The 19,926-nt window shown below is 33.8% G+C and overlaps 1 long non-coding RNA gene across 1 annotated transcript; it reads right to left on the bottom strand.

The window, feature by feature from the left end:
• Nucleotides 1-278: 278 nt before the first annotated feature.
• Nucleotides 279-10,074, bottom strand: LOC143084873 (uncharacterized). Its single transcript, XR_012981195.1, has 5 exons — nucleotides 9,916-10,074; nucleotides 9,062-9,233; nucleotides 8,617-8,759; nucleotides 8,083-8,197; nucleotides 279-651 (listed from the first exon to the last, which is right to left on the bottom strand). It is a non-coding gene; the product is annotated as an uncharacterized LOC143084873 (long non-coding RNA).
• Between the last annotated feature and the right edge of the window lie 9,852 nt (nucleotides 10,075-19,926).

Raw genomic sequence — 19,926 nt, forward strand, 5'->3', positions numbered from 1 at the left:
TCCATTCATTGATATTTGAAGATAATCTGGAGCAGGTTTGTCATTTTTTGGCATTGCACGGGAATTTTTTTTGGATATCCACGTGCGTTCTTGTTGAATAGTCTATCTGCAGAGGCATGATTGCCACCTTAACACAATTGTGAAATGTTGTAAGCATATATTTGCTGCAAAAAAGCACACAAGATGTAAACAGCAGAACCAATACAAATAAACGACAATTTAGTGGAAATTTTATATACAGAATTATCAAAGTCGTTTAAAGCAATTGTTGTGTATGTGGTTTTGGGTTTTTTTTCAAAACCAAAATGGTAAAAATGAAAACTTATCTACATCATGATGTGTAGAAGCACAGGTGCTACTTATTTTGTAACGTAATGTTAATGAAATACAACGAGTCACATAGTGAGGTCTGCTTTGCTTCAAACTAATCTTATTTATTGTCATATTTTCAAAGCTATCTTATTCCAGATAAGCACGAAACTGATAATAACAATATACAACACATTACACATTTGAGCTGATGCATTGGTGCAAAATGGATTTGCCTGTTTTTGTAAATTCATTGATTGTTCATAGTATGAACCAATGGTAGCACTGCAGTTGGTAGTCTTTAACAGCGTACGTACACATCGAGTGTTTGTTTCCATTGTTCTGTAAGCAGAAATTCGGTATATACGAAAAACTGACACATAGATCAGGTAGTTATATTAGAAAAACTTACATTTACTTTGTAGATCATATAGTTATATTGACACTTACTTACTTTGTAGATCATATAATTATATTGACACTTACTTATTTTGTAGATCATGTAATTATATTGAAACTTACTTACTTTGTAGATCATATAATTATACTGACACTTACTTATTTTGTAGATCATATAATTATACTGACACTAACTTCCTTTAAAGATCATGTTATTATACTGACACTTACTTACTTTGTAGATCATATAATTATACTGACACTTACTTACTTTGTAGATCATGTTATTATATTGACACTTACTTACTTTGTAGATCATATAATTATACTGACACTTACTTACTTTGTAGATCATGTTATAATACTGACACTTACTTTGTAGATCATATAATAATACTGACACTTACTTATTTTGTAGATCATATTATTATATTGACGCTTACTTACTTTGTAGATCATGTAATTATACTGACACTTACTTACTTTGTTATCATGTAATTATATTGACACTTACTTATTTTGTAGATTATGTACTTATACTGACACGTACTTACTTTGTAGATCATTTAATTATTCTGACACTTACTTACTTTGTAGATCATGTAATTATATTGACACTTACTTACTTTGTAGATCATGTAATTATACTGACACTTACTTACTTTGTTTATCATGTAATTATATTGACACTAACTTACTTTGTTTATCATGTAATTATACTGACACTTACTTTGTAGATCATGTAATTATATTGACACTTACTTACTTTTTAGATCATTTAATTATATTGACACTTACTTACTTTGTAGATCATGTAATTATACTGACAATTACTTACTTTTTTAGTTTGTTTATCATCTAATTGTATGACACTTACTAACTATGTAGATCATGTAATTATATTGACACTTACTTACTTTTTAGATCATGTAATTATATTGACACTTATTTACTTTTTAGATCATGTAATTATACTGACACTTACTTACTTTGTAGATCATATAATTATATTGACACTTACTCACTTTGTAGATCATGTAATTATACTGACACTAACTTACTTTGTAGATCATGTAATTATATTGACACTTACTTACCTTGTAGATCATGTAATTATACTGACACTAACTTACTTTTGTACTTTGTTTATCATTTAATTATATGACACTTACTAACTATGTAGATCATGTAATTATATTGACACTTACTTATTTTGTAGATCATGTACTTATACTGACACGTACTTACTTTGTAGATCATATAATTATATTGACACTTACTTACTTTGTAGATCATGTAATTATACTGACACTTACTTACTTTCTTACTTTGTTTATCATGTAATTATATGACACTTACTAACTATGTAGATCATGTAATTATATTGACACTTATTTACTTTGTATATCATTCAATTATACTGACACTTATAGTGGAGATCACTTCTAACCTCTCATTAGAACTGTCAGAATATTCTGTCATAGAACTGTTCTAACCTGTCCTAGAACAGTTCTAGCTAGAACAGTTCTACCCTAGAACTGTTCTAGGTAGAACTGTGAGGATCAGTTCTAGGTAGAACTGACTAAATCAGTTCTAGGTAGAACTGTCAGGATCAGTTCTATGGTAGAGCTGTCTTAAACTGTTCTAGGTAGAACTGACCAAATCAGTTCTAACCGTAGAACTGTCAGCAGAACTGACTAAATCAGTCAGGACTATAGAACAGTTCTAAATGACATCACTGCAGAAAGGGCAATTTAGAATTTAGAAGAAAAAATCAGTTCCAATTACTTTACTATATATAATAGCAGATTTTTCTATATTTTTTACTGATCAAAATATACATGTACAAATATCGAAGTGGATAGGAGGTTATCCAACTCATCGGAGAAATATTTTTATGAGATTGCAAATGAAACATCATTGTTTATGTTTCTTCGTTCCCCGTTTTTAACAGTCTCTGCGTAAATATAACTCTGCATTTAATTCAAGTAAATTTAATCTTAATTTACCTTGTTTGCCTTGGATTTACATTCATGATTTAAGATTCTGTTTTGACAAATGTTCAAACGAAAATTGTACAGTGAATGAATTATGGATTATCATAGTAATGAACACAGTGTTGTTAAACGCAAGAAAACTATGTACATTTGCACTGAGGTCTCAGATTTGCATTATCTCGTTGCCAAACTTATCCATAACGATAATGAATAATATCTGGGAGTCTGGAACGTCAGAAAAATATACTCGATCTGAACATGAATGAAATATTTGCCACTGGACGTAAGGCTACAAACAAAACCAATCATTTTCCTTTTTCAAATTTTATTAACAGTAAAGTCAGTATACCTTTCCAAGAAGAGAACTTCTCATACATGTACTTTTCATTTTAAAATAAAGTATATGAATCAGTAATGTGAGTGTTGGATGATGCCGTTAAATAGTTCTGTTTAAAAAAAAACCATCATGAACTACTGACTTAAAAAGTCACTTTTTGTGACGGTTCATTATTTAATAATTTAAGTTTGGATGTAACGGGTCTCCTGTCGTTATTGTGTTATCAGCGCCCATAGACATAAGTTAGTCATGTGACCATAATGTCATCAACGTTTTTTCATGGTTTGGCAAGGTTTAAAATGGAATTTAGAATTAAATTATAAGAAATGACTTATCATTTTTTTCTGTCTATTCGAAATAACATAAAAAATGTGGTGCACACTATTAAAAAACCCGCTTCGCACATATTTACATTGAAAAAAGCAAAATGATCAGTTTTGGCTGATGCAGTCATATATGGTCAGATTTGGTTGATGCTGTCAAATATGGTCAGTTTTGATTGATGCAGACACATATTTTTGTTACATGAGTCAGTCTGAGGTATGAAAACTATTAATGTTTGTTCAATTTCCAATATTGCAGTTATTTATATATACTATAGTAACAAAAAATATAACTGAGGTACTGTGCAACTATATAGACTCACATAAAAAAAAGCAAATATGGTCAGTTTTGGTTGATGCGGTCAAAAGATTTTATTATACAACTCAGTCTGAAGTATGAAAACTACTGATATTTGTTTACGATTCAATACTTTGAATAAAAAGAGGATATACTGGCACTATAAATTCATGCGAACAAAATTTTGAGGTCATTGTTTTCCAATATTGCTGTAACTTGTATATTACAGTCCCTCTTGACCTAGAATTATAACTGAATTACTGTGCAGCTTTATAGATTTGCAGAAAGAAAGAGCAAATAAGGTCAGTTTAGATAGATGCTGTCAAAAGATTTTATTACACGACTCAGTCTGAAGTATGCAAACTACTGATATTTGTTTACGATTCAATACTTTGAATAAATAGGGGACATGCTGGCACTATAAATTCCTGCGAACAAATTTTTTAGGTCATTGTTTTCCAATGTTGCTGTAACTTGTATATTACAGTCCCTCTTGACCTAAAATTATAACTGAATTACTGTACAACTATATAGATTTGCAGAAAGAAAGAGCAAATAAGGTCAGTTTAGATTGATGCGGTCAAAAGATTTTATTACACGACTCAGTCTGAAGTATAAAAACTATTGGTATTTGTTTACGATTCAATACTTTGAATAAAAAGAGGACATGCTGGCACTATAAATTCATGCGAACAAAATTTTTTAGGTCATTGTTATCCAATATTGCTATAACTTATATATATTACAGTCCCTCTTGACCTAAAATTATAACTGAATTACTGTACAACTATATAGATTTGCAGAAAGAAAGAGCAAATAAGGTCAGTTTAGATTGATGCGGTCAAAAGATTTTATTACACGACTCAGTCTGAAATATAAAAACTATTGATATTTGTTTACGATTCAATACTTTGAATAAAAAGAGGACATGCTGGCACTATAAATTCATGCGAACAAAATTTTTTAGGTCATTGTTATCCAATATTGCTATAACTTGTATATATTACAGTCCCTCTTGACCTAAAATTATAACTGAATTACTGTACAGCTATATAGATTTGCAGAAAGAAAGAGCAAATACGGTCAGTTAAGATTGATGCGGTCAAAAGATTTTATTACACGACTCAGTCTGAAGTATGAAAACTACTGATATTTATTTAGGATTCAATACTTTGAATGAAAAGAGTATATGCTGGCACTACAAATTCCTGCGAACAAAATTTTGAGGTCATTGTTTTCCAATATTGCTATAACTTGTATATATTACAGTCCCTCTTGACCTAAAATTATAACTGAATTACTGTACAGCTATATAGATTTGCAGAACGAAAGAGCAAATAAGGTCAGTTTAGATTGATGCGGTCAAAAGATTTTATTACACGACTCAGTCTGAAGTATGAAAACTACTGATATTTGTTTACGATTCAATACTTTGAATAAAAAGAGGATATGCTGGCACTATAAATTCCTGCGAACGAAATTTTGAGGTCATTGTTTTCCAATATTGCTATAACTTGTATATATTACAGTCCCTCTTGACCTAAAATTATAACTGAATTACTGTACAGCTATATAGATTTGCAGAACGAAAGAGCAAATAAGGTCAGTTTAGATTGATGCGGTCAAAAGATTTTATTACACGACTCAGTCTGAAGTATGAAAACTACTGATATTTGTTTACGATTCAATACTTTGAATAAAAAGAGGACATGCTGGCACTATAAATTCATGCGTACAAAATATTGTTTTCCAATATTGCTATAACTTGTATATATTACAGTCCCTCTTGACCTAAAATTATAACTGAATTACTGTACAGCACCCTTTTTATGGACGATCAATGCATTTGAATGAGGACAATAAATTTTAGTTGGACCCCCCTCCCCCCTTTTTTTAAACTGCTGGATCCGTCCCTGGTGGTTTGGGCCGGAATAACGTATTACATTAAGGTCAGATAATTTTGTTATGTAAAACGAGTCATCCTGACTCCCCGAGTGACAAATGTAAAATAAATGAAATAATAACCCCCCCCCCCCCCCCAAATATTAACGGCTTAATTTATGTTCAAAAAATGAAAGAAAAGCAAATAATTTATGTAACACATCAACAAAAGAAAATCACTGAATAACAGGCTCCTGACTTGGAACAGTCACATACATGCAGAATATGGCGGGTTTAAAACCGGCAAAATAGCAAAACTCTTTATAATATTAATCGCTATTTTGCCGAAGCCTTTATATTTAGACAAAGGGTTCTTAAATTTAAACCAAATCAATTCTAGCCGTAGAATTTATAAATCAATTTTAGCTGTAGTGTTTATAAATCAATTCTAGCCGTAGAATTTATAAATCAGTTCTAGGTAGAACTGACCAAATCAGTTCTAGCTAGAACAGTTCTAACCTAGAACTGACTAAAAGGTGTCAGGCTGACAGTTCTACGTACTGTCCTAGAACAGTTCTCCTGACAGATTCTGACAGATTTAATGAGAGGTTAGAAGTGATCTCCACTGTACTTACTTTGTTTATCATGTAATTAAATGACTATTACTTACTTTGTAGATCATGCAATTATAATGAAACTTACTTTGTTTATCATGTAATTATATTGACACTGACTTACTTTGTATATCATGTAATTATACTGACACTTACTTACTTTGTTTATTATGTAATTAAATGACACTTACTTATTTTGTAGATCATGTAATTATACTGACACTTACTTACTTTGTAGATCATATAATTATATTGACACGTACTCACTTTGTAGATCATGTAATTATACTGGCACTAACTTACATTGTAGATCATGTAACTATAATGACACTTACTTACTTTGTAGATCATGTAATTATACTGACACTAACTTACTTTCTTACTTTGTTTATCATGTAATTATATGACACTTACTAACTATGTAGATCATGTAATTATATTGACACTTACTTACTTTGTATAGCATTCAATTATACTGACACTTGTACCCATATTTTGACTATTATATTTATTGTGTCTGTTTATTTAACGCATCAATGTAAAAATATCGGAAATTGATGAGACTGTCATTACAAAAGTGAGAGGGTTAGCGCTATAGAACCAGGTTTAATCCACCATTTTCTACATTTGAAAATGCCTGTACCAAGTCAGGAATATGACAGTTCTTGTCCATTCGTTTTTGATGCGTTTTGTTATTTGATTTTGCCATGTGATTATGGACTTTCCCAATTGATCTTCCTCTAAGTTCAGTATTTTTGTGATTTTACTTTTTACTTACTTTTTACTTTTTTTATCGTGTAATTATATGACACTTACTAACTATGTAGATCATGTAATTATATGGACACTTACTTATTTTTTTTATCGTTCAATTATACTGACACTTACTTACTTTGTTCATCATTTAATTAAATGACTATTACTTACTTTGTAGGTCATGTAATTATAATGACACTTACTTACTTTGTTTATCATGTAATTATATTGACACTGACTTACTTTGTATATCATGTAATTATACTGACACTTACTTACTTTGTTTATTATGTAATTAATTGACACTTACTTATTTTGTAGATCATGTAATTATACTGACACTTACTTACCTTGTTTATCATGTAATTATATGACACTTATTTATTTTGTAGATCAGGTAGTTATATTGACACTTACTTACTAGTACTTTGTAGATCAAACTGTCTGTCGATTTAAAGATATTTTAAACTACTCTGGTTTGTAACTTTTGCATTTACTTTTTGTTTGTCTACTTTTTTTTGATAGTCCATGAATTATTTAGTAGATACTGTAAACACACTAAAACGAAACTGGTTAACCATAATAGGAACTAGTTAACTATAATAGGAACTGGTTAACTATAATAGAAACTGGTTATCTATAATAGAAACTGGTTAACTATAATAGGAACTGGTTAACTATAATAGAAACTGGTTAACTATAATAGGAACTTGTTTACTATAATAGGATTGTTTATGCTACCATGCGTTGGTTTGTCCATCTTTTTTTTTATTGTTTTGGTTTAGCTAAATATGAATACTATTTCATCTGTTTGTACACAAAGGCGTATATTTATTTCATAGTTCAATTATTAACAAACGAGCAAACCGTCAATCACAATATTTGTCAACACTCAAATAGAAAAAACAGGTGATAGATTTGTTCAGGTTACATACAATCTACATATTTGTGAGGCTACGTATACGAGACGTCTATTTTCGAATGATTGTATTGTCATTGATCCAACCTTTTCATTTACTCATTTGAAGCATTAAAATCTAAATCGAAACTGTCGATATCGTCTATGGTTAGTAATTTTTAAAGCACAAAAGTATTTGCAGTGTTGAATATTCGAGGTATCAGGGGTTGTCTGTATGGACTGGTTTTATACAGGTATAAATGTACTTACTCGCAGATATCGCTGTCTTTATCTTTCATACCATTCGTGTAAGGTACTGTACATCTGTGATACACATCTAATGCTATACCGCTGTTAATCAAACAAGTAGATAGAGCTTTCATTTCTATAATCATAAATATATGTAAGTTAAAGAACTAACATTCAAGCTACTTAATTCATCTGCTTAACATAGTATAAATTTGTGTCCAAACGTGATCGATAACATTTTATGTTTTAAACATGTCATACATCTTTTAATGTAGGACCAATCATTGATCTCCAATCAGTTGTTGAATCATGTTATTTGCTCCTACCTCATGATGCACGTTTGATTGGTATTCTCTTTTGTCTTGTTTTTATGCCATACAACATTTCATGAGCCCTGTCTAACAGAAACTGACAAGCTTGTGTTAATATTATTTTTAACATAAACAATCGAATAACACAGCAATGTATCACTAACAGTCTTGTAATTGGACAGACATTTAGTATTTTAAACACATATTTGAAGATAGATAGAATGCCTATACATTGTTTGCTCACCCTCCTTATGATTGCAGAATTGTGTGTATCCGTCTGCCATCTTATCAGTAGATGGTATTTTTGAAACCATTTTTTTCATGTACGAACAATGGTTTAAATTATGCTTTGTATAACAGGTTGGCATGATGGCAATGTTTGTCTTGCTGAAATTAAAAGTTTAAAGTTTTCTTACTTTTCTCGAAATATTTGGTTGTACCTACAGAACAACTATGTAACAAAATAACTGTATTTTGACAAGCATTTTCTTGAATCTATTGTTAAACATTGATAAACTTCAGCTACTTGAATTGACTTCATTTTGACGCTGTTGGATAGTCGTCCCATTGACTATTCCCGTATTGTATATTAAGATAAATTTGTTAAAAAAAAAGCAATTTACAAATCAAATGATTTTATTATAACGCATTAGGTGAATCTATATTAGAGACATTTTTCCTGGTATTACCTGCACAACATGTCGGTGATGTCCGAAGCATTAGTATTTGGTTGTGCATGGTCAAGTCCCATACACGACAGTAAATCACAACAGTCTGTACATTTATCATCCAGTGTAATTGGTGCCGTTGGCAATGAATGGGTTATGTCCACGATTGAGAATGCTATGAGACATATGTTCACTGATCAAAACAAACATATAGAAATTAATAAACAAAAATTGAAGGTAATTAACTTCAGTGAAAGAGCAACTTAATACTACAGAAATACACATAGGTAAAAACATACATACTTTTTGATATGCTATGGTCTCTAATCAAAGGAGACATTTATAGGAATAAACAAAGAAATGCACGTAAGATACATATAGTTTATCAAATGTTCTTCGACAAAACACAAGGTATATGCACATTAACAATTTGTTTTTAATCTCTATCAGTAGATTAACAAAGGTCAATAACTATCAGTTTTTTTTTAAGCCTTTAATTCTACATCATCAGTCTAACAGACAACAAAAACAAAAACTCAAAGTTATAAATTTGCCTAATATAGAAATAATGTTTTTCTACGCTCTACTATCGACTGCTGTACTTGCAATCCTATTTTGTAATGCAACATTATAATAAGTGCAAGACGATACGATCGCCTGCAGTGAAGAATATAATTGTGGTCAGAATTTAAAAATTAAACAAAAAACACTTATAAATGTATTTGCAAACTTTTTCTTTTGTTTATTTGTTTTAACATATTTTCTTCCGAATATTATGAAAAACGGGAAACTTTTATCAGTTTAACCCTTTAAAACATTCACTGTTATTATTATTTTTTTAATAACTAGTCACAGAAAATTTAAAAACAAATTACCTGCATATAAAACGCTATCAGTCAAAAAGAAAACCATCTTCAATAAGTCGGTGAAAATAAATCTGCTGACCTGATATAAACTAATCAAATGATAAAGACAACATATAATGATAGGTTATGATGCCACTATTAATATTGGGTACTGATTTTTATCTTTAAGTTCATATCCGAATACCTAATTAGTCACGATATCAGAAATCAGGGGTATCTTGCCTTTATCATTTACTGGTAAAGTATTTCGCTTTGTACAACATAAATTTCGCAATGTAAATCATTTATCAGTGGGATATCCGACGTCAACACTTTTATTGACCTTTTGATAAAGAGCTTGGTATTTGTTTTAACTTGATCATCCGAACGCCTATATGTTCAATCATTTAATCATATACAGTAAACAAGGTCGCATCAACAGACTTTTATTCTCCTGGTCTGATTTTTGATATTTTGTTCAGTTCTGAACCACAACAATTCTGTTTCTTTTTTTTTACCCAGTGTCCTTTTTGAAATATTTTGAAAGTCACTTTTAATTTAGATGATATTTTTATTCCCCTTTAAAAGTGTCCTGTACCAAGTCAGGAAGATGGTCATTGTTATATATTGTTCGTTTCTCTTTGTGTTGCATTTTAACGTTGAGTCGTTTGTGTTTTCTCTTATTTTTGAGATATTGAGATAAGACGTGGCACGGTACTTGTCTATCCCAAATTCATGTATTTGGTTTTCATGTTACATTTGTTATTCTCGTGGTGTTTTGTCTGATGATTGGTCTGTTTCTGTGTGTGTTGCGTTTCGATGTTGTGTCGTTGTTCTCCTCTTATATTTAATGCGTTTCGCTCGGTTTTGGTTTGTTACCCCGATTTTGTTTTTTGTCCATGGATTTATGAGTTTTGAACAGCGGTATACTACTGTTGCCTTTATTTATTACAAGGAAAGCTCTGATATTGTTATCATTTTATTTTTTTAAACGGATATCCTGATATTTTTACTATCAAAACTATTTAGGGTCTAGATTACTAAATCAAAGATGTAAAAAGCATTGTATTTAACAAAGATTATAAGACCCTAAAGCGGGCAATCAAAAGCCGTAAATAGAGAAAAAAACACGATTGAATGACCAAAAGAAAGCAGACAGACAAAGCCACGAAACAAAGCACAGATATTGACACATGAACTGCTCTAGCTTTCACATGCACCTTATACATTAAAGCTTAAATATTCGAGTGTTTATCTTATACAATGTAACTAAATATGCTAGACATGGCGCATAATTAACTCATTTAACGAAGGATCTTATACAATGTAACTAAACATGCTAGACATGGCGCATAATTAACACACTTAACGAAGGATCTTATACAATGTAACTAAACATGCTAGACATGGCGCATAATTAACACACCTAACGAAGGATCTTATACAATGTAACTAAACATGCTAGACATGACGCATAATTAACACACTTAACGAAGGATCTTATACAATGTAACTAAACATGCTAGACATGGCGCATAATTAACACACTTAACGATTATACAATGTAACTAAACATGCTAGACATGGCGCATAATTAAAACACTTAATGAAGGAAGGACAACAACTATGCCGTCTTCAAACATCTAATGACCGTTTATTCTAACTAAATAAATGTAGATATTTAGAGTTAACCTTGTATATAAAAAGGGTAGGAAATAACAAAAGGGAAGTAAAATATATACGTCAATATAACTACCGACAGTCAAAAAAGCAAATATAATTATACAAAACACCACACTGAAAACTGAATGGCGGGGGTTAGCTTATATCTCGAGGAGGTTAACCCCAGTGACGACTGTCAAATTGGAAATTATATTGTAGAGTCGAGTGCTTTTTTACTGGATTTAAGCTAAGGTTGCAATTTTTAACACACAAGGCTTCATAAAGCGCTTATCGATTTAATGATAATTAGCATCAAATTTGCGAAAAGAAAAAAAGAAGGAATTAAAACCAAAAAATAAAAAAAACTATGTTTTTATAACACAAGTGTTACTTACTCTAACATATAACATTGTTAACATCTTTAACAATGGATCGCGTCAAAATGCCTGAAAACACTTTATTCATGCAATAACATGTTAGAATCTATGACAGTGTTATTAACCTAGCGCATTAATACTAGCGTTAAGGGCATCCGATACAATATCATTTTTATAATTTTGAAATATGTTGTAGGCCTTGGCGAGTAATAAAAAAAACACAAAATAAAATGTACGTCACCGTGCTTGTTTTCGATAAAATTGAGGCTGAAAATTGGGGAATTGTGCAATTTTGTAAAAAACATTAGGCAATGTTATAAAATTTTTGGAGTAAATTAAGAAGAATGGGTTCAAGCTGATATTGTGGTAAGTGACAATAAGGGGGAAATAAAACCCTACAAGAATGACTATATATTTATTCAAGCCTTGCTTGACATTGCGGACAAAGGGCTCAAAGTGGCATATTTTTTAACCGAAAAATATGGAAATAAACTGCTTCTAAATATGTCATTTTTCTCATTCCACTACATTAACTGCATTTTGTTATGCTTTCTCCAAATCTCAAATGAAAAATATATTTCACCGTGCTGGATTCGCAGATAAACGCAATTAATACTAACAATTGCGTCCCCCTTTGGTAACCTCGCCATTAGCGCGAAAATGCACGACGTCGAAGATTTCGACAAATCCCGCCAATTATCCCTGCAAGGTCATCTTCGTCGTTTTAAAGGTGTATAATGATTATTGCTCTCTACTTCGAGGGGTGGAAGGGCCATATTCGGGAATTTGGGATTGATAAGTCTAATTAGACGGAGTTCAAGAACAGAAAGTTAAATCGACAGGAAGTATGCTTTGTTCATATCGTGATGCGGAAACTTATTATTTTCATTAGAAATCGGATTTGTTAATTTATTATCGGGAATTGGGATGACATCCTCCTTCCCTCTCCAGACTTAGATTTAGGGGGCCGGGGGCCGGGTAATCCTTAATGAGCTAAATATATGATAAATGCATAGACTTTTTACAGATATCACTCCAATTGATGACTTTCTACAGTGCCCTCTCTTAAAAATCCTCGATCCGCACCTAAGTACTCCTTTAATTATTTTGGTGTTCAGGAGAATTATTAAGTGATAACAAAAAATTGAACAATCTTTTTTCCATTATAATGTAATAAAGTTTTATAGTCAACGGGAACATTGAAAAATCGAAATAGGAGAATTACAAACCGTAGTCAAGCATATGGTTCTAAAGAAATTAATTTGAAACTTTTCATACTAGATCTTGTATACATGATTTGATGCTTACGTCCAGTTATTCAGAAGAAAAGAAAATGTAAAAAGAGGAATGGACGGAAGGACAGACAGATACAAATTCACCTTTTGAAAAGCTACAAAAGTGACTATACACTTCATCAGTTGATAATAAATAAACTCATCATAGATACCAGGACTAAATTTAGTATATACGCCAGACGCGCGTTTCGTCTACAAAAGACTCATCAGTGACGCTCGAATCCAAAAAAGTTAAAAAGGCCAAATAAAGTACGAAGTTGAAGAGCATTGAGAACCAAAATTCCTAAAAGTTTTGCCAAATACAGCTAAGGTGATCTATGTCTGAGGTAGACAAGTGATACATGTACATACCTGGTATTAGAAATGATGTTGATGTATGGCTATTTTATGTCCAGTGGATAATCAAATGCATTCGTAGAAGGCCGTACGGGTAATATATGCGTGGTTGTTAATTTATGTGTCCTTTTGTTTCTTCTGTTGAGTTGTCTCATTGGTAAATGTTACCGCAATATGAGTGTTAACCATGCTTTGTACTTTAACAGACATGCACTATGAGCCGTTCTAGTTTAAAGTTAAACGTTCTGCTGTTGTCTTCTCCATGGTCGGGTTGTTGTCTCTTTGACACTTTTCCCATTTCCATTCTCAATCTTATGTCATCATAGCCTGACATTTTAACCTAAATCCAAGTTTACCAGTCTTTGATCTTACTCCTTGCCACGTGCTTAGCGGAGAAGCAGTACATACCAATATTAAAGTCTTTACCGTTCCTATGACCCGAATTCGGGTCATAAGCCTTTTTTTCGTTATCAGTGAAAAGTATCCACATTTTAGATAGGTGTTGTTTAAAATACATATACAATGTTATACATTTTTAAAAAGCTTAGGTTCTCAAGATTTTAAATATGTAACTGTCATCGGTAAATACTTGTTTTAATTTACTCAAAAAAAGACTTATTAAAAAAACACAACCCGAGAAAACTGTATAAAATTACCGCCATTTAACAAATTTCAAAGCTGCAGTTGAACGGAAAAAAAGGGTATTAAATTCCAATCGCACTTCCATGAACGGATTCTCGAATATTCAATAGACAAAACTAAAACTTTTGGCCGATTTATTTTTTCTAAAATCACTTTTATTTTTTTTTAAGAATGATTTTCTTAAACGTATGGTCGTTACATACCAACAGTTAGCCGTTGTTTTTCTATGTTTCCGACATTTGGACTCGTATAACTTGATACGTATTTAAATAGGGAAAACTAAATTTAGCTGCTTGTTCCTTGTTAAATTATCTAAATTTTGGTGTATAATACATTTTTATTAGTCTAATAATTACTTCACAATGATCAGAGAAAGATTCAAGTCGGAAGATGAAAAACGGAATTTTTTCCGTCCGTCACAACTTGTTATTTGTTAGAATTTTATATCAAAATGGCTACGCCCCCGACAGAAGTTGACGATGAAATAGGTTAGATTTTCTTTAATTTGAAAGTCCCTTGAACTTGCATTGAACATAAATTTATTGTTGTAGTAAAATTATGAAACAGATTTCTTAAAATCTCATTACGATACTCCATATAGATGAAAATGGACCTCCGGGCAGAAGTTTTATGTCGACCTTGGGTACGAACTATATTTTTCGTTTAGATTTCACTTTCTGAAACATGAACCAGCCCTTGTAATTAAAAAAAACACACTGAGAGAATCACAGAGATATCCGATGACATATTTTACGGTCATTCTAATGATTCTTACATAATTTTTTGAACTGATGTAGTGTCAGAAACAAAAGTGGGTGCTTGAGTACGATGCCGTGATGGTATTGAAAAATGGGCGTGTCCAAAGTAGTCTTTATTTTTTTGTGTAAAAAAATGTTACCCATAAACCATACATGTGCATGTCCCGAATGATTTCCTCAACATATTTTTGTTATTTGTTTGTATTTGTTCCGGAAAATGTGAAATGCATATTTCTTATTCTCACTCAGATTTTGATGACTATGAAGAGCCTTATACAGATGAAGGAATGTCTGAAGAAGAGGAAGATTATTTAGACTATTTGCTTGGTGACAATGAGGAGGAAATGAATGATTTCGATGATCCATGGATACCAGCAGATACTTATATGTTTGTAATCAAAATTACACGATAAGGCAGATTTTCTTATTTCATTAAAAAACATTATCAATAAATAATTATCATGATCATATATCAGTTTGAATAGCTAATAAATATTTGTTTCAATCAACTTACAATACTACCGTGTAATGAAATAACCAGCTCAAATATTTGTATGCACACTAGAAAAACATAATCCAAATTTGCTTGCTTATTATCTAAAATGCTGAGCGAATTGTAGTATTCGTTGGTATTAAGCCAGACCCTGCCGGAAGTGCACGATCCCATGATGCCTCTCTCTCTCTCTTTCCGGCAACCAAAATATAGACAAGAACAGAATAACAAAAAGAGACAATCTTCATCCTAGAAGAGACCACAAAGCCAATCAGCTTCTTGGGTAAGTTTCATATTTACTCGGGATCACAACATTGGCGCTGCGAGCACTTATTTGCGTGGTGCATTGCAAGTAATTGCTTATTTTGTGATTTGAGGCGACGTTCGCTTCAACAGTGTTTCCCGCGGAAAAGGATTCGGGGGAAACCTTTACCGATCGTTTTTGTCGAGCCTTCGACTTTAGTCGAAAAAGCGAGACTAAGCGATCCTACATTCCGTCGTCGTCGGCGTCGTCGGCGGCGTCAACAAATATTCACTCTGTGGTTAAAGTTTTTGAAATTTTAATAACTTTCTTAAACTATACTGGATTTCTACCAAAGTTTGACTGAAGCTTGTTTATGATCATAAGATAATATCCAGAAGTAAATTTTGTAAAAATAAAATTCCATTTTTTCCATATTTTACTATAATTGGACTTAGTTTTTTCTGCGGGGAAACAAAACATTCACTCTGTGGTTAAAGTTTTTTGAATTTTAATAACTTTCTCAAACTATACTGGATTTCTACCAAAGTTTGACAGAAGCTTGTTTATGATCATAAGATAATATCCAGAAGTAAATTTTGTAAAAATAAAATTCCATTTTTTCCGTATTTTACTTACAAATGGACTTAGTTTTTTTTCTGCGGGGAACCATTACATTCACTCTGTGGTTAAAGTTTTTAGAATTTTAATAACTTTCTTAAACTATCCTGGGTTTGTACCAAACTTGGACAGAAGGTTGTTTATGATCATAAGATAGTATCCAGAAGTAAATTTTGTAAATAAATAAATCCATTTTTTCCATATTTTACTTTTAAATGGACTTAGTTTTTCTGCGGGGAATCATTACATTCACTCTGTGGTTAAAGTTTTTAAAATTTTAATAACTTTCTTAAACTATCCTGGGTTTGTACCAAACTTGGACGAAGCTTATTTATGATCATAAGATTGTATCCAGAAGTAAAGTTTGTAAATAAATAAATCCATTTTTTCCATATTTTACTTTTAAATGGACATAGTTTTTCTGCGGGGAACCATTACATTCACTCTGTGGTTAAAGTTTTTAAAATTTTAATAACTTTCTTAATTAAACTATACTGGGTTTGTACCAAACTTGGACAGAAGCTTATTTATGATCATATTAGATTGTATCCAGAAGTAAAGTTTGTAAAAAGATTACTCCGTTTTTTCTGTAATTTACTTTTAAATGGACTTAGATTTTCTTACAATCATAAAATAGTAACAAGAGGAATATTTTTATTGATTTTTTTCCTCATTATTGTTGAGCCTGCAATTTACAGCAAAAATAGGCGAGACACTGGGTTCCGCGGAACCCTTACAAATTTTTTGTTGTGTAATACTCTGGTAGAGAATATTACATAACATTACAGGGGTTTTGCAGCGCGGTAGAACCCTTGTTTTTTGTGTAGCATTGAGTATTCGTTGTTTTTCGTATTTTCAAGACGACTTGGATCACGTGACCTGGGAGGAACGGGGAACCAGTCGTGTTGTTAATTGTTCTGTTTACCTCTGATAACTGCAGACCAGAAGGACGGGTTACCAGTAGTGTTATTGTTCTGTTCTGTTTGCTTCCGCTACTAACCGCAGACCAGAAGGACGGGTTACCCTAAGCGGAAGTTTTGTTATTCAATAAAAATAAAATAAAATAAAAACATCTGTATTATTAAAAGAGTTGGTTGTTGTTGTTTATTGATAAATAAATAAACTTGGTACAAAAACAGTGTTGATTGTTTACAGTTACAATGTCCATCATAAACATAAACACTTGTAGCTTTCAAGAGTTACTTCAGCTCCCAGGTATAGGAATAAAAACTGGGGAGCAAATTATGGACATAAGGGAGGGTAAGGGTTTTGTGACTGAGTCAGATCTAGCCACAATATCCCATCTTCGAGTGACAATGGCCCTCTTGTCTAGGCTAGACTTCAATCAAAATGGGGGTGGCCAAAATAATGGACCACCACCTGAAGCCCAAGGCAGGCATAATGAAATGTTAAGCAGGGTTAACACATTAATAGATGGGGGACACGTTGCCTCACAAGGCACCCCAGCACGGGTACATGCCCAATCAGAATTTAAGCAAGAGGCATGGCATCAGGGGCAAAGTCCTGGACCCTGGAATGGTCCTAGTCAGATGGACTCTGCCTTTCTTGAGTGTAGCCCATATCCCGGGGATGCTGGAGCTAGACCTAAGACCCCAGGAAATTGGGATGGGGGATACAGGGAACAAATTACAAAAAATGAGTGGAGTCAACCCATGATGGGTGACCCAAACCAAAGTAACCCCCAACATCAAGGGAGTAGTATTAATACCAAACAGCACTGGCCAGGGGAAGCCAGTGCATGGGACAAAACCGTTCCAACTAAAAGGGGCGCACCTTCATACCCCATGGGTCACACAAGCAACTATGCAGGTCAAGGGTCAGCACCCTGTACCAAACCAGCTCACACTGGTGGGGGACAGTATGAAACACCCCGCAGTAGGTATGGCAAGTGGCAAGACAATAGGGGCGAGGACTCCAGGCAAGGACCTGCCCCGACGTATGAAGAAAGACCAAACAACAGGGGTGAGGACCCAAGGCGGACCCCTGCCCGTGCCTATGGGGATAGACAATCCCAAACTCAGTACAACCAAGGGTATACACCGGTGCCCCCACAAGGGGTCACCACTGGGGGGAGCTACGGGCAACATGCTTACCCAATGCCACACAATGAGGATAGGCCCAGGGAAAACATAAGGGGGCCTGACAGCAGAGGTGGGGCACGAGCAACTTCAGGTGCAGTCTCTAAAGTTAGCAATGCCCCAAAAAATATCAAGTATGACGGGAAGGGCAACTGGCAGGCCTTTTTCACAAAATTTGCTAGATACGCAGAGGTTTGTGAATGGGGTCCCCAGGAATGTAAAGACCAACTTTGCTGGTGCCTTGAGGGGAAGGCCAGCGAATATTATGCCCTCATAACGGAAAGGGACAGGGAGGTAAGTTATAGGGAGCTTGTGGAAAAGCTTCACAAGCGCTTTGGTTTCAAGGCACTCCCCGAGACCGCCCGGGTTCAGTTTAACAATGCTCGGCAAGCCCCTGAGGAGTCTCTGGAGGACTGGGCTGACCGGGTGTTGTCCTTAGCCACTAGAGCCTTTAGAACCCTCCCTGATGACTATATGTATGAGCAGGCCGTGATGCGGCTGTGTCAGGGTATTGAAAATAAAGAGTTGGGGGTGCAAGTTTCTTATCTTCAGCCCCAAAGCATAGAGGAGGCCGTAGATAAAATACGGCTATTCCAGCACAATACCCAGGCAATATATGGGAGGTCAACCAGGCGTGAGGTTAGGCAGGTAATGGGTGGCCGGTATGACGACCACCAAGAGGTGTTCCAAGAGTACCAGGTACCGCAGGTAAGAGCCACTATGGCCCCAGAGAGGGCCCCAGTGAGTACTTGGAAAAGTGAATTGGAAAAGACCAATACAAAATTTGATAATAAGTTGGGTCAAGTGCATGAGAAATTGGATGACATGATGAACCAATTTAGGAAACTCCTCACTCGCCCTCCGGCAAGAAGCCCCTCACCGGGCGGACGGCCAGCTGCCGGAGAATGTTTCCACTGTGGGGAGAGAGGACATTTCAAACGGGACTGCCCAAAATTTAGGGGAAGGTCGCCATCAAGAAGCCCATCCCCATATCGAGGGTCTGGGCGGGAAAGTGTATGCTATAACTGCTATAAACCTGGGCATATGCGAAATGAGTGCCCAGATCTGCGGTCAAAAGAGAGAACGGTAACTTTTGCTGACCAATCTCGTATGGCACCAAGTTCGTTAAACTCCAACGGGGCAGCTCCACAGGTCAGAGCAAGCCCCCAAAAATAGAGTTTGGCCTGTCAACAGATGTGCAGTTTAGGGATCAAAATGTAGGGGAAGTAACCTTGGAATATCAGGGTCTAAAATCAGTTTGTCAGGGGAATGAGGTAATGCCCATACAAATACAAGAGGCAGAGGGGTTGTTATCAGTAGAGTCTGAAGGGGAGGGCACCCAGGACATAGAGTCTGTAAATAACCCAGCCCCTGAGTGCCCATTAGAGGATAAGGAGAATGCTTCCTCCGATTCAGAGGAGGAAGTAATCCAAGACCATGGAGTTGACCGTCACTTGTCAAAAACACTGATATATGTGTTGCGGCATGGTGCCAGTAAATGGGGACTCAAGGTTCTC

This window comes from Mytilus galloprovincialis, chromosome 8 (genome assembly GCF_965363235.1).
Source record: "Mytilus galloprovincialis chromosome 8, xbMytGall1.hap1.1, whole genome shotgun sequence".
Classification (NCBI taxonomy): domain Eukaryota; kingdom Metazoa; phylum Mollusca; class Bivalvia; order Mytilida; family Mytilidae; genus Mytilus; species Mytilus galloprovincialis.